The 13944-nt window shown below is 46.5% G+C and overlaps 1 long non-coding RNA gene across 1 annotated transcript; it reads right to left on the bottom strand.

Annotated features, from left to right (window-relative positions):
• Positions 1–8338: 8338 nt before the first annotated feature.
• On the bottom strand, positions 8339–13591 carry LOC144330938 (uncharacterized). Its single transcript, XR_013397646.1, has 5 exons — positions 13294–13591; positions 11060–12475; positions 9997–10121; positions 9051–9214; positions 8339–8740 (listed from the first exon to the last, which is right to left on the bottom strand). It is a non-coding gene; the product is annotated as an uncharacterized LOC144330938 (long non-coding RNA).
• Between the last annotated feature and the right edge of the window lie 353 nt (positions 13592–13944).

The raw sequence follows: 13944 nt of genomic DNA on the forward strand, positions 1-13944 counted from the left end.
ACCTACTTGGAAACTATTATAACTGCCCAATGGTTTCTCCTTGCCCACTGCCCAGATAGAGCTGATTTATCAAAACAGGGACTTGCAATAGAGAATGAGTTTAATACACATAGAGCCAGCTAAATAGAAGACTGGAGTTTTATTATTACTCAAATCAGTCTCCTTGAAAATTCAGAGGCTAGGTCTTTTTAAAGATAGTTTGGCAGGCAGGGGCTAGGGAATGGGGAATACTGATTGGTTGGGTCAGGGATAAAATGATAGGGGATTGAAGCCATCCTCTTGCACTGAACCAGTTCCTAGGTGGGAGCCACAAGACCAGATGAGCCACTTTACCAGTCTGGGTGGTGCCAGCTGATGCATCAGAATGCAAGGTCTGGAAAATATCTCAAACACCAATCTTAGGTCTTAGAATAGTAATGTTAGCCATCAAAGCAATTGGGGAGGTTAGCAAACCTATGGCCTCTGACTGCGTGACTCCTGAGCCATAATGTCTAATTTTGTGGCTAATGTGTCAGTTTTACATAGTTCCGCCTATGTTCAGGAATGAACGAGGACAGCTTAGAAGTTAAAGGCAAGATGGAGTTGGTTAGGTCAGATCACTTTCACTGTCATAATGTTCTCACTGTTATCATCTTTGCAAAGGCAGTTTCACTATTTGTCATCTCTTGCTTTGGCATAATGCCTGACCCACAGTAGAAGGTTAATAAATGTGTGTGAAATGGATGGATAATTGGATAAGTGAACCTGACTGGGGACTTGGGAAAGCTTCAGGTAGAACCAGCTTCGTGTACTTGAATGTCATCCTTACTCTGTGGCCTGCTAAGAGTCTCCAGTTTTTGTATGGATAATGCCCGGACTATGACAACTTGCCTTGAAACCCCCTCTACTAAACAACGAAAACATATTTATAGCTATTGTTGACCTAAAAGGAAGAATCTGAGGCCACATTAGTATAAATAGAAAGGTATTTGGGCCAAGCTTGAAATTGCAACCCGGGAGCACAGAATCAAGTTGTCTTGAATATACACTCTGATTAATAGCAGTTACAAGTGGATTTTTAAAGGCAAAACGGGGGACAAGGAGTGGGTTGGTACAAAGTTGTTTGTCAGGAATTCTCACTGGTTTACAGAAATAACATTGATTAGTGATTGGCTAAACATTGTTAAGCAATAGGGTGTAGTTAATAGTGTCTGGTGTGGCATTATGAGGTTAAGTTATAGCTTATAGTAATAGCAAGCAGTTTCAAGAGAAGAATACGTAGCTCAAGGGGGAAGTAGGATGTGATTGCTGTCTCATTTTAATATCTCTCTGGGCCTGTTAATTAAAAGGACTCCCACTCCTCAGATAAAAGTTCTTTTCTTTTCTCACCATCCAGTAAACAACCAGTGCCAACACTGATGCTCAGTGAGACACTGGTCAGTTGGCCAGTCAAGTTTAGCCGCATCTTAACTGACTTGATCTGCTCTGCATTTAGAGCAGGGACTGGCCAGTACAAAGAAGATGGAGGAGGTGCTCCTCTAACTGCACTTCCCCCATTATTTGCAATTCAGAAACTTGCAGTGAACAACCTCGTTGAACTGGCCATGCAAATTTCCTAAATATTTTCTAAATGAATGACCATAAATGTGAAAGCAAAGTCAAGGTCCCTGGGGCAATGAAAAAAAGTCTACAAGGAAAATCCACAAGGTAGAAGAGGGGCTTTACCCAGTATAACCCAAGAAGAAGAATCATAAAGGGAAAGTAGTCAAAACAAAGCTTTATATCATTTGGTTTTGCATATTTAATAAATGTCTGTAATCACATTTATTTGTATTTCATCTTGTTCCATTTCAACATCAAATTTTGATAATACATGGTGTGAAAATGGAAATTTTCAGCAATAAAATAAAGGTTCGGCACTATGATTTTTATATGAATAATTAGGAATAGAAATAAGACAAAATGGAGATTCAAAGTATCTTGTCTAATTCTTTGTACATATCCCTTCCAGAAGTCAAGATTAATTCTCCTTTCCTTGAGAGTGAGCTAGACATAGTGATTCACTTCTATCAAATAGAATATGGCAAAAGTGATGGTATATGACTCCCAGGTCAAAAGAGCATTATGGCTTCCTCCTGGCTATATCTTGGATCACTTGCTTTTGAGGAAACCAGCTGCCACATGGTAAGAAAACTCAAGCAAACTTATTCAGAGGTCCATGTGGCAACAGCCTGCCAATAGCCAGAGAGGAACCAAAACCATGTCAGGAAGTGAGTCATCTTTGGAAGAATTTCTCCAGCCCTGCTCAAGCTTCAGAGGATGTCACCTTAGCCAATGTCTTAAATGCAACCTCATGAAAGACCCTCAGTCAGAATCATCGATATATAAGCTGTTCCCAAATCCCTGTCCCACAAAAACTGCAAGATAATAACCACTACACTTTGGGTAATGTTGTATAGAGCAATAGATAACTGATATAGAAGATGAGATACCTTGATGCTCCAAACAAGATTAAAACTGATGACCAAAGTTGTGGTAGACTTTTTCACACCAACCAGCAGCTACAGCTACTGTCCGAATGAAAAGAAAAACTTGCTTCTCTCAGCTTGTTGGCTGGGTCCTCTTATCCCACACATTAAGCCCATAGGGACTCTTCCATAGCCCTTCCTATGGGAGGGGCTATGGAAGATCTCCTAGCCAGAGATCTTTTCCACGGACTCAGACAAAATTTTAAAAGAAGACCCAACCTGCCAATGAGTTAAAACATGCTGCTGTTATCACCATCACCCCTCAAAGCAAATCCTTCCATTTTTGGTCGTTGGGAGTGAAATTCACCATTCTATAGCCATAAAACAACACACTCCAAGAGCATCTTTTTGCCTTCCTAAGTTCTCCTATAAGATGGTAATACGGCTTAAGCCGAGTGTAAATTATTCAGTATACCTATTTGGGAAGCAGGATATTTCTAGGGGTCATTAAAAGGTAGGAAACCCTCCTTCTGAACTATGAATAACTCCCTTTAATTTTATATATATGGCAGGGACAGTTAGAGACAAGAGAGGACCTATGATTTCCACGTATTGAACTCTGCTCACATGAAGTTCAACTATATCCCCACCGCCTCCCTCTTTCCTTGCTACTCCTCCAGTTTTTGCACATGTAAGATGCCCTCCTTCTGAGTCCCTTTCCTAATGGCATAGCACAGGCAGCTTTTGTGAGTAGCTACTTCTCCTCCCAGCAGGCAAAAGAATGTCTGTCCTAGTGAAAATTAACTAGGGAGGCCAAAGGCTTATAAATTGCCATAAGACCAAACCAAATCCACTTTCCTGCTTTTTATATAGTATCAGCAAGATCAATGGCATTTGTTCTGAGGCCTGACAGGTATTAAATTCATCTCATCGTGCTTACTTTGTTTGTCCAATGAACATGCCTAACAATAACAGAGAAAAGACTCCTCCAAAGCCCCAAAGAAATCCAAGTCTGCATCAGAGTCTGTATATCATGGTTAGAAGTGCTCAGTGAGCTGCCTGTCTATTTCTTCCTTAAGTATTGCCAGCACTGGGGTTCCTGAAACTCTGCATTTTGAATGGCATGAAATGGAAGGATAAGTTTGTAGTGAATAAGAAGAAAGAAAAGGAATGGGCACTGATTACGTGGCTACTATGTAGTAGTTATTATACATGTAATCCTCACAACAATCCCTCTAGGGGAGTCATTACATTGCCCATTTTACAGATGAGGAAACTGAACTTCAAGGTAGTTATTTGTCTTAGATGATGTCTTAGTCCATTTGTATTGCTATAAAGGAGGACCTGAGGCTGGGTAATTTATAAAGAAAAGAGGTTTATCTGGTTCATGGTTCCGCAGGCTGTACTCAAGGCATAGTGTCAGCATCTGGTTCTAGTGAGGGCCTCAGGTTGCTTGCACTCATGGTGGAAGGCAGAGGGAGTTGGCGTGTGCAGAGATTACATGGTGACGCCAGAGAGAGAGCAGGAAGTGCCAGGCTCTTTTTAACTACCAGCTCTCACAGGAACTTACAGAGTGAGAACTCACTCCCCACCCTTCCAGGAAGGGCATGAATCTATCCACGATGGGTCCACCCCTATGACCCAAACACCTCCCATTAGGCTCCACCTCCAACAGCAGGGATCATATTTCAACATGAGGTTTGGAAGGAACAAACATCCAAACCATCACAGACAACACATTTAGTAAAGTGGTAGAAACAGGACTTGAAACCAGATCCGAAGGCAGAGTCTATGTGTTTTCACTAGAGCCTTTTCAGATTATAGGAAGGAAAGACTGAAGAGGCCCGGTGAGGGTGAGAAGTGAGCAAGGGTTCAGGGACATAAAGAATGCACTTAGCTTTCAAATAATCCACAGATTTTTGGCACCAGCTACATGAATGCTTGGTAGATTTTTCCTTAGTGGTTTCCTCTATTTGTGAGCTAACCCCTAGTCCTATAACCAGAAAAAATAACGGAAACAATCTTTTCCAAATGAGGTCCAAATGAGAATCATGGATATCAAGAGGTTGTTGGTTGAGCCAGTGTGTGAGTCTAGTGACCCCCAGCACCTAAATCTCTATGCTGGGTTCCTATTCTTAACACTCACTGTGTGCATTGCAATTCTTTTGAAAGAACAGAAGCTGTTTCTTTGTGAAAAATAAATGGCCATCAAATTAGTTAAAAAAGATACTTTAAATTGTGAAGGTTTCAAAATTATACTAACCTCCTTATGGAAATGTTGTTAGGGGAAAAGTCAGAAATCTACACAAACACACCTTCCTTTGTGGGGGTAAATTAGGGAATTATAAATAATCTTGGGATGTATGTTTTCCCAAAATGTAGATTGTGTTCTATAGAACCATCCCCCCCCCCCCACCATTGACTGCAGCGGGGGATACACAGAGGAACAAGACATGATTAAAATCTCTGCCCCTTGAAATACACATGAAGACTCGAGAGCCGCGTGAGAGCTGGCATGGGACAGCATCTGATTAGTTACCACAGGGGAGGAGCGGACAGTAAGTTTCGCACATCCAGAGGGGACAGACCATTCAGCATGGGTGTGGAGGCCAAGAGGTTTCTATGGAGGAGGTCAAGGAAACAATCATGAATAAATTTTAGGCATAGATGGGGTGAGACAGAAGGATGAGAAGGAAGCCTTCTTGGTGTCACATGCATGTCTAGAGCCACTCTTTCTGTCCAAGCTCTACACCGCTTTATCAGTATATTGGAAACTCTCCAATTAAGCAAAAATCATTTTGAGGACATACATCTTATAAAAGCTATTACAGTTGTCCCTTCCTACCCATGGGTATCATATCCATGGGTTCCTCATTGCATCCATGGATTCAACCAACCACAGATTTAAAATATTCAAAAAAAAAATGAATGTCTGCATCTGTACTGAACGTGCACAGACTTTTTTTCTTGTCATTATTCTCTGAACAACACAGTGTAATAACTATTTACACAGCATGGACATCCTATTCGTTATTATAAGTCATCTAGAGATGATTTACAGTATGCAGGAGGATGTGTATAGGTTACATGCAAATACTACACCACTTTATGTAAGGATCGTGAACATCCATGGATTTTGGTATATGTAGGAGGTTCTGGAAAGCATCCTCTACGGATACCAAGCGATGACTGTATAGTGTTGGACATATTGTAAGTATCCAAAACCTCTTTTGAATTGTAATGTTCCAGTCCTTGAAAGAGTGTCCTAATATTTCTGTATATGCGTGTGCGTGCACTTGGCATGTGTGCGTTTGATGTGTAGATAGGTGGGTGGAATGTTCGTCTTTCTAGAAAAGCTGAGGTTCAGGGAAGCAGAAGGACTCCTCCATCTCTGCGTCAGTTCCCAGGCCCAGGATGTGCACTAGCATCGCCACGGCAATGTTGCTCAGTTGACTCTTCCCCAGTAGCTGCTGCAAGGTTCTCTTCTGTCCAAAAGCAACCACCTGGACAAACTAAAGCAACTCCCTAAATGCCTCTCAAAGATTTTGATCTCAAAGAATGCGGGGGCAGGGGAAAGATGATTAAAATAATTAGCAAATAGCTCTCCACTTCCAGATCCACAAAGCCAGGAATCCCATTGGCCTGCAGTGTTGCTGAAGTAACCTCCCCAGGACTCTGACCGCCCAGACCATCAAGGCCAGGACCCCACATAATGAAAGCACCCAGGCTCCAAACCCTGGGCACCTCTCCCCTCTGATGGGCGTGAGACTATAGCTGAATATAACTGAAGGCTGGAAGAGAAGTTATTATTCCCTAAAGAAAAGCCTCGGAAAATGTCCAGTGGCTTCTAGGCCGGGTCTCAGCAGATTCCAAAGCCACCCAGCATCCCCCCACTGCCAAGGGCCTCCCACCTGTCCCACGCTGGCCTGGCTGTCAAAACGGATGCAGATTCTCCACTGCCCATCTCGCCTTCCTGGCTGAGAAATCACCAAGATCTACACCCTAATTGCTCTTTAAAAACAAGTTACACTTTTCACTTCCTGGAGTCTGCCAAATGGCTAGTGGGGAAGAAAAAAATGTAAAGCAGAAAAAGGGAGAAAAAACAAAGCCACATTATCAGGCAGCTTTGATCTCAAGACTGTTTCATTACTGCACTCTGGGTTAAAAGGAGAAGGAGGAAAAAAAGCAACACTTCAGGCAGGAAATGTCTATTATTCAGAAATGTAATATAATTATGTGCCTGCACGGCCCGTTTATCAGCCGGCGTTTTCTGGGAAGGATGTGGTGGAGTTAGACACATCGTCTCCTCTCCTCACCAGATCCCTCCCACCCTACAGCCCCTTTCTCCCCCCTCTTCCTTTTTTTTTCCTCCAGGACACTTCCAGTTTCCCAGGTTTCGTGACCACTTACATGTCTTTCCTGAGTGTTTCTATATAGCGTAGGAAATTGGGTAATGAAAGCCGAGTCATACATTTCTGCTTTATGTTTCCAAAGAAGCAAGTGTGACTGTCAGGTTTACAAAAGATTGTTTATGTTCACTGGCGTGAAATGGGGAGCCGGCGTTGGGAGCAGAGAGAGAGAAAGGCCGGCCAGGCTGGGATGACAGCGGAGCATTCATCGTCCACGCTACAGCAGACAAAGCACGGTCCCTGCCTGACAGGGACCATAAATCATGGGCGGGAGTTGCTGTACCTACAGCTTATACCATTCCAGATGACAAACACACAATAATCCACATAGCACAGGCTTTCTCCTGCTCGCCTCTTCCCCACCCAGTGCCTGCTCTCTCTCCTCTTCCTCACCTTCCTCCCACTGGCTTCCCTCATATTTTTCCTTGCACACCCTGGGGTTTCCCACTCCTCTCTCCCCTCTCCCTGCTCCTGGCTGCCTTTGCCTCTTCTCTCCCCAGCTTGTCTCACTTCCTTCCTTTCTCCTTGTTCCTTGTCTACCTCCTGCCTGGACTCTTTTTTGGAAGAGTCACATCTTTTTTGGAAATGTCTTCTTTGTTCCTCTTCTCTGTTTCTCCCTCTTCTGCCTCCCTTCTTCTGCTCCTTGTTAATCTCCCTTTGTATTTGCAACCTTTATTTCCTTTTTTTTTTCTATTTTTTCTTGCTGTCTCTCTCCTCTACCTGACCCCTGCCCTCCTCTCTCCTTCCCTTTCCTCTCCTCTCTCCTCTCTCCCTCATCCCTTCCGGCTTACCCATAGCCCCAATCTGCTAAGAATAATTTGCCCTCTATCCTGCAGATCCCCTTGGTATGGAAACAAAGAGAGGAGAGGGCACATTCTCCAGCAGTGGGAGCCTCAGCACTGGAGCCATGCTGGACCCCAGAGGGAGGCCTGTCCTGGGGACAGGACAGGGGCTCTGGCTTATGACCACCTGACCCAGGCTGGGCTTCCTCCCAAGCAGCCCGAGCAACATCCAAGTGCCAGGGCAGAACCACAGCCAATCCACACAGCAAAGGAAGAGGCAGTGTGCACAGTTCCATGTTTATGAGTTGGTTCTTCTTCCCCAGATCAAGGAAACTGCTTCCTCACTTGATGCTGTTGCTAAGTTGTCAAGGGTTTATACTGAGGCAACTCCAGAAAGGCATTTTCAGTATTGGTACCTGCTCTCGGTGCGCATGACTGTGTATGGGAAGGTTGGCGAGGCAAGGAGGGTGTCTGTGTGTCAGAGCTCCCCTCATTTCACAGTGGTGCCAGAATTTTCAGCAAGAGCCTTGATATGAAAGATGAAATCTAAGAGGCTTCTCGTACACACCTTGTTCCATCTGTTTACAACTCAGCTCCCTCTGAAAGTTGAGTTATAAGGAAGTCCCCTCCCCCATGCCCTCTGTCCCCTGAAAAACACCCTCCTTTTCCCTGAGTAATGAGATTCTTGTGAGATAACAGGTAAAGTGAAGATAAATCATTTTGATGATTTTCGCTCAAGGATCCCTGGATCAGGGTTAGGGGCTCATTCATAAGAGGACTAGCTTGGTTAATAGCTCATTTCTGATTTAACATGAAGCACTGGGGTCATTGTTTACAATCTGAAATGCAATCTAAGTTTACATTGCGGTTTATCCAGTATTTTAAAATGCCAAACTACTTGTACTCAAGAAATCATATAGACTCAGTCTTGCCAGGCAGCTGGAGCCTCAGACTTCTGGGACCCAAAGAGGTTTAGCTCAAGGTATAAGGAGGAGTTCACAAGAATGGCTTCCAGCTCCTAGCCCAGGGATAGCTGCAGATGATCTGCCTGTCAGAGAGTGGGCTGTCCACACAGCAAGCCAGAGACCCTCACTGTGTTTGCCTTTTTTTTTTTTTTTTGAGACGAAGTCTCGCTCTGTCACCCAGGCTGGAGTGCAGTGGCGCAATCTCTGCTCACTGCAAGCTCCACCGCCTCCCGGGTTCACGCCATTCTCCTGCCTCAGCCTCCCGAGAAGCTGGGACTACAGGTGCCCGCCACCATGCCCGGCCAATTGTTTTATATTTTTAGTAGAGACAGGGTTTCACCGTGTCAGCTAGGATGGTCCCGATCTCCCGACCTCGTGATCCGCCCACCTCGGCCTCCCAAAGTGCTGGGATTACAGGCCTGAGCCACCGCGCCCAGCAGTGTTTGCCTTTTAAGGTTTGCGCAACCTCACAGTACAACAGGAAGAGTCCATTTGACTCAGAGCTGGGCATGAGCTGGAGGCGGGGAGGGTGGTGGTCTCTCAGGAGGTACTGGGATCCCACTGGTCCTTTTTCCCCAGAGCTCCTGTGGCAGTCTGCTGCCAAGATCCCGCTGAAAGGAGAATGGCCCATGTTGAAGAAAATTGGGTGACCACATTCTAGGATAATTAATGGAGCCTAGTAAGAAAGAAACCAGCAATCAAGCCAGACACGGAAAACGATCCCTCTCATGCCTCCTCCGTGAGCTATAACTTGCTGGGAAGGGAAAAGGACTACCTGGTTGGACAACCCTTAAATCTATGCGTCCTAATTAACGGAGGATTTAATTCATCAAAGTGACAGCGACTCTATTTATATCATCTCCTTCAACAGGGCTGAGGGTCGGGCTATGGGGTTTCTTACTTTTCCCTTTCCTTCTTCCTTCTTCTCTCTCTCTCCTCTCCCCGCTCTCTCCTCTCCCTCTGCCCCCTTAGCTTTTCTAATAGGGCCATGGCAAGATTTAAAGAGGAGGGTAATTTCAAGAATTGTTCCAGCATCTCCCTGAAGTCTTCTTAATAGACCCCCTCAGCCCTCCAGTTTGGCCTGGAAAATAGCACAGGCCTGTTCCAGAAGCAAGGATGACAGTGAGTGCTGCCCAGAGGCCTGGTGGGGGAAGGGAGAGGGCCTCCCCGCAGGCGGGAACATGCATCACATACCACACCACATGCCACGCTGTCACGGATCACACAGCAGCCCTGGCAGACCCTCAGAGAGCCCCTCATTTTACGGATGACGACACTAAGCTGGGAAGAGAGGGAGTGCCGTGCTCAAGACTGCACAGCTAATCATGGAAGAGCAGGACCCAGGTGTCCCAGGAACCAGGGTTCCCCCTCCACCCCCCACTCTGCTTGCTACCTCCACACCTCCACGTGTGGCAGCTGCTGAGAACACTCCCCTGGTCAAACAGCTCCCCACTGTGCTGGCTCCTTCCTGTGGGTGGAGGCGTCCTCTTCTGTAATCATTTTTTATTAGTATTAACTCTGCGAATTGTCATTGTTAAAAATAGTTACCGTTTATGAAATACTTACCATGGGTGAAGCCCTGCGCTACGTGTTTTCCCTAAGTTAATCTTCTCAATATTATAAGGTGGGTACTACCTTCTCACTCATATTTTAAGATGAAGAAACAGCCTCAAAGAGATTAAATGACATGCCCAAACAGAAGGTGACTAACCGTTAAGCCCATTCTTCTAGCCACAAGCTATAATGCCACTTTTAAATCGAAATGACTCCCAGAGGGCATTAAATTAAGCTCTTTACATTTTCCTGGGGATGAATGCAACTGGAACTTTGTGTTCAAAGAGACGTTTCCCCAGCCCAGAGCTTCCTGCCACTGGAGGAAAAAGCAAAGCTTCCCCCTCGTCTCTGGTGTGTCTGAGGCTCAAGTTCTGCTCTGGCAAAGTAGATTCCAGGGTAAGGGGGATCTCCTTGTAAGGCCAACACGCATCACGTAGCCAAACTGCCAGGTAGTGGGCAGCAGCAGCTGTCCACAGGTCACCCCCAGAGTCCACAGAACCTTCTGGAAAACATCTATTTCCATCCCTTTTCTTACTCTCAATATAGAATTCCACCCAGGCTTGTCCCAAGCTTGTAAGGGCCCATGTTGTAGCTGAATTAATTGGGCCTATTAGAGTCCAGAAAAGAAAAATGAGTCCCGGTCCCTTCTACTCAGGCCATTAGTCACTCACTGCAGAATCCTAGGCCCAAAGAACAGTTCCTTTCCCAGGAAGGACAGAAAGTGGGGGTGGAGAGGGAGAACACGAAACAAAATGCCAGGAGGCCCCTATGCAAGGGAGTCCCTTTCTTCTAAGTTGGGTCGCGCTCACACCCCATCCGTCAGCACCAGGATGAAAGGCCTATAAAACCAACACGGCGCCTGAGACTGTATGAAAATATATATCCTGATGTGTCAGGAATACCTGGCGCGCCTTTAACCTCAACTTCAGATGAACCAACATGCCTTGGAGCACATTTATATGCAAAGGCATATAATATGTCCCCTGTATCTAATTATCTGTCAACCTGAGGCAGTTTGTTTTCCAAATCGGCCTCTCGGCTGTGACTTTACGAGGTCATAAAGAAAACGATGCCACTCTGCACTGAAACGCAAGGAGAGCCTGGATCAACAAATTATACTCCTTAATGGTGTCTCTCGGCCTGGAGAGTCAGGCCTGGCAGGGAGAAAGAAGGCACAGACCCACTTCCCTGCTCCCTGCCTTCTGCTGAGGAGCAGAGAAAGGGGTGCATGAAGCATGAGGTAACCCTAAGAGGCCCCATAGCATCAGACTCAGGTCAAGGCTGAGTAGAAGTGATTTCCTTCTCCAGCTCAGCTTCCTCGGTTTTTCAGCTCTTTATGTGCAACGTCTGTCTGCAAAGTCTGGACACCTCCGGAGACACGACCGAGCTGGATGTCTCCGCAGTCTTCAGTATCACCTCGGGCCTTCCTGAATTGTCCTGTGCCCTGGAGCATCTTTTGCTCCTGGGATCCCAAGGATTTTTGGTTGCAGAGGGGAGACCTTTAATCCATTCCATGTGCAGCAGCTTCTGCCTTCAGGCACCCAAACATCAAGATCCTGTATTCCACAAAAAAGTTGGTTGCAGCCAGGTGCGGTGGCTCATGCCTGTAATCCCAGCACTTTGAGAGGCCGAAGTGGGCACATCACCAGAGGTCAGGAGTTTGAGACCAGCCTGGCCCACATAGTGAAACCCCGTCTCTACTAAAATACAAAAATTACCCAGGCGTGCGGGTGGCACACGCCTGTAATCCTAGCTACTCGGGAGGCTGAGGCAGGAGAATCACTTGAAACCGAGAGGTGGAGGTTGCAGTGAGCCGTGATCACGCTGCTGCGCTCAAACCAGGTGACAGAGTAAGATTCCGTCTCAAAAAAAAAAAAAAAAGTGTTGCTTGGAAGATACTTTATTCCGCTGTTGTATCTGGGAGAAGAAGGCTTAGGTGACTCCCTTAAACTTCTAAGCAAGAGGAGAAAATTTATCCTCCCAAAGCAGGGAAGGTAGGTGGCAGCAACAGCAGCAGGAATGCTTTGTGCTCAATCGCTAGTGAGGCCATCTCTCCCCTGCCAAGCTCAGCACCACATGCGCGCGCGCGCGCGCACACACACACACACACACACACACACACGTGCACACACAAAGCGAGAGGGCGGAGGGCTGGTCTCGCACACAGTCTTCAGCTCCTATTAGTCCTCCTCTGATCTTTAGCAGATTAATTAGGAAGTTTGTCAGAAACCAGCGGTGAACTCCAGCCGCTCCTCTCTGGGAGTGGTAACAGTGCCAGCAAAATCTAAGCTGCAGGAATTCCTCTAGCCACGCTGCTCCTATGATTAATGATAGAAAGGAATAAAAAAAGAGGGGTCAACAGCTGAGTGCAAAGCAAGTTGCTAGACAGGGAGTAATTAAGATACTTGGGTAAATATGATTAATAAGCTCAAACTGGCAGGGTGTGCAGTAAACAAGGACTAACCAGATGGTCCCCTCTCTTCAGAGAAGGCTGGGCACTTAGAAACAAGGGGGAACGGGGGTGGGGGGAGATTGAAGGAGGAGGGAAAGAAGGGCAGCTTGGAAGGTGTGATTGCAACGTTACTTTCTTTAGCTGACCCTATCTAGAGGAAAAGGTTGGGTCCCCGGGAGGGATCAGAGCAGGGAGGTGGCTTGGAGAGGCACTCCGCCGGCCTTCTTATCACAGGCACCAGACACAAAGCTGGACATAGAAGGATTCTTGCTCAGACTCAAGGCTGCACTTCTTTTTTTTTTTTTTTTTTTTTTGAGACGGAGTCTCGCTCTGTCGCCCAGGTTAGAGTGCAGTGGCCGGACCTCAGCTCACTGCAAGCTCCGCCTCCCGGGTTCCCGCCATTCTCCTGCCTCAGCCTCCCGAGTAGCTGGGACCACAGGCGCCCGCCACCTCGCCCGGCTAGTTTTTTGTATTTTTAGTAGAGACGGGGTTTCACCGTATTAGCCAGGATGGTCTCGATCTCCTGACCTCGTGATCCGCCCGTCTCGGCCTCCCAAAGTGCTGGGATTACAGGCTTGAGCCACTGCGCCCGGCCAGGCTGCACTTCTAAAGCTGCTCTGGTCCGACTCCCTTCTCCCCCTACCCTTTCCCCACCACCGATTCCCTGCTTTTTCCCTTGTTTACCAGCAAGCTGCAGACAAGACATACAGTGCACAGGTCAGTGTCACCACATTCATTCACTCTGGCTGCAAAGTACCGCGCACCCCAGACCAGGTAGCTTCAACAACAGAAACATGCTGTCTCATGGTTCTAGAGCCCAGAAGGTCAAGGTCAAGGTGCAGACAGGGTCAGTTCCCCCTGGGCGCTGTGAGGGAGCATCTATTCCAGGCCTCTCCTCCAGCTTCACAAGGGCTGCTGGCCACCTTCGGTTTCGCTTGGCTTGTACACATGTCGCCCTGGTCTCTGCCATCATCTTCTCATGGTGCTTTCCCGGTGGGTGTGTCCTTGTCCAACTTCCACGTTTTTATAAGGACACTGGTCAAACTAGGTCAGGGCCCACCCTAATGACTTCATCCAAGCTAATTATAGCTTCAAGGACACTATTTCCAAATAAGGTCACACTCTGAGGTACCGGCAGTTAGAACTTCAACATATGAATTCGGGGTACACAATTTAAGCTTTAGTAGCCATTTATAAGGTTTGAAAGCAAACCAGGTCCTACTCAGAACTGACTTGGGACCCAAAAAAACACAAAGCTGTCATAGCAATGTTGGAAGGAGGATGTGGCAAGGACCCACCCCATCTCTCAGCTCATTGCTAAAAACTATGCCTCTC

Source organism: Macaca mulatta, chromosome 8, assembly GCF_049350105.2.
Source record: "Macaca mulatta isolate MMU2019108-1 chromosome 8, T2T-MMU8v2.0, whole genome shotgun sequence".
Lineage (NCBI taxonomy): Eukaryota > Metazoa > Chordata > Mammalia > Primates > Cercopithecidae > Macaca > Macaca mulatta.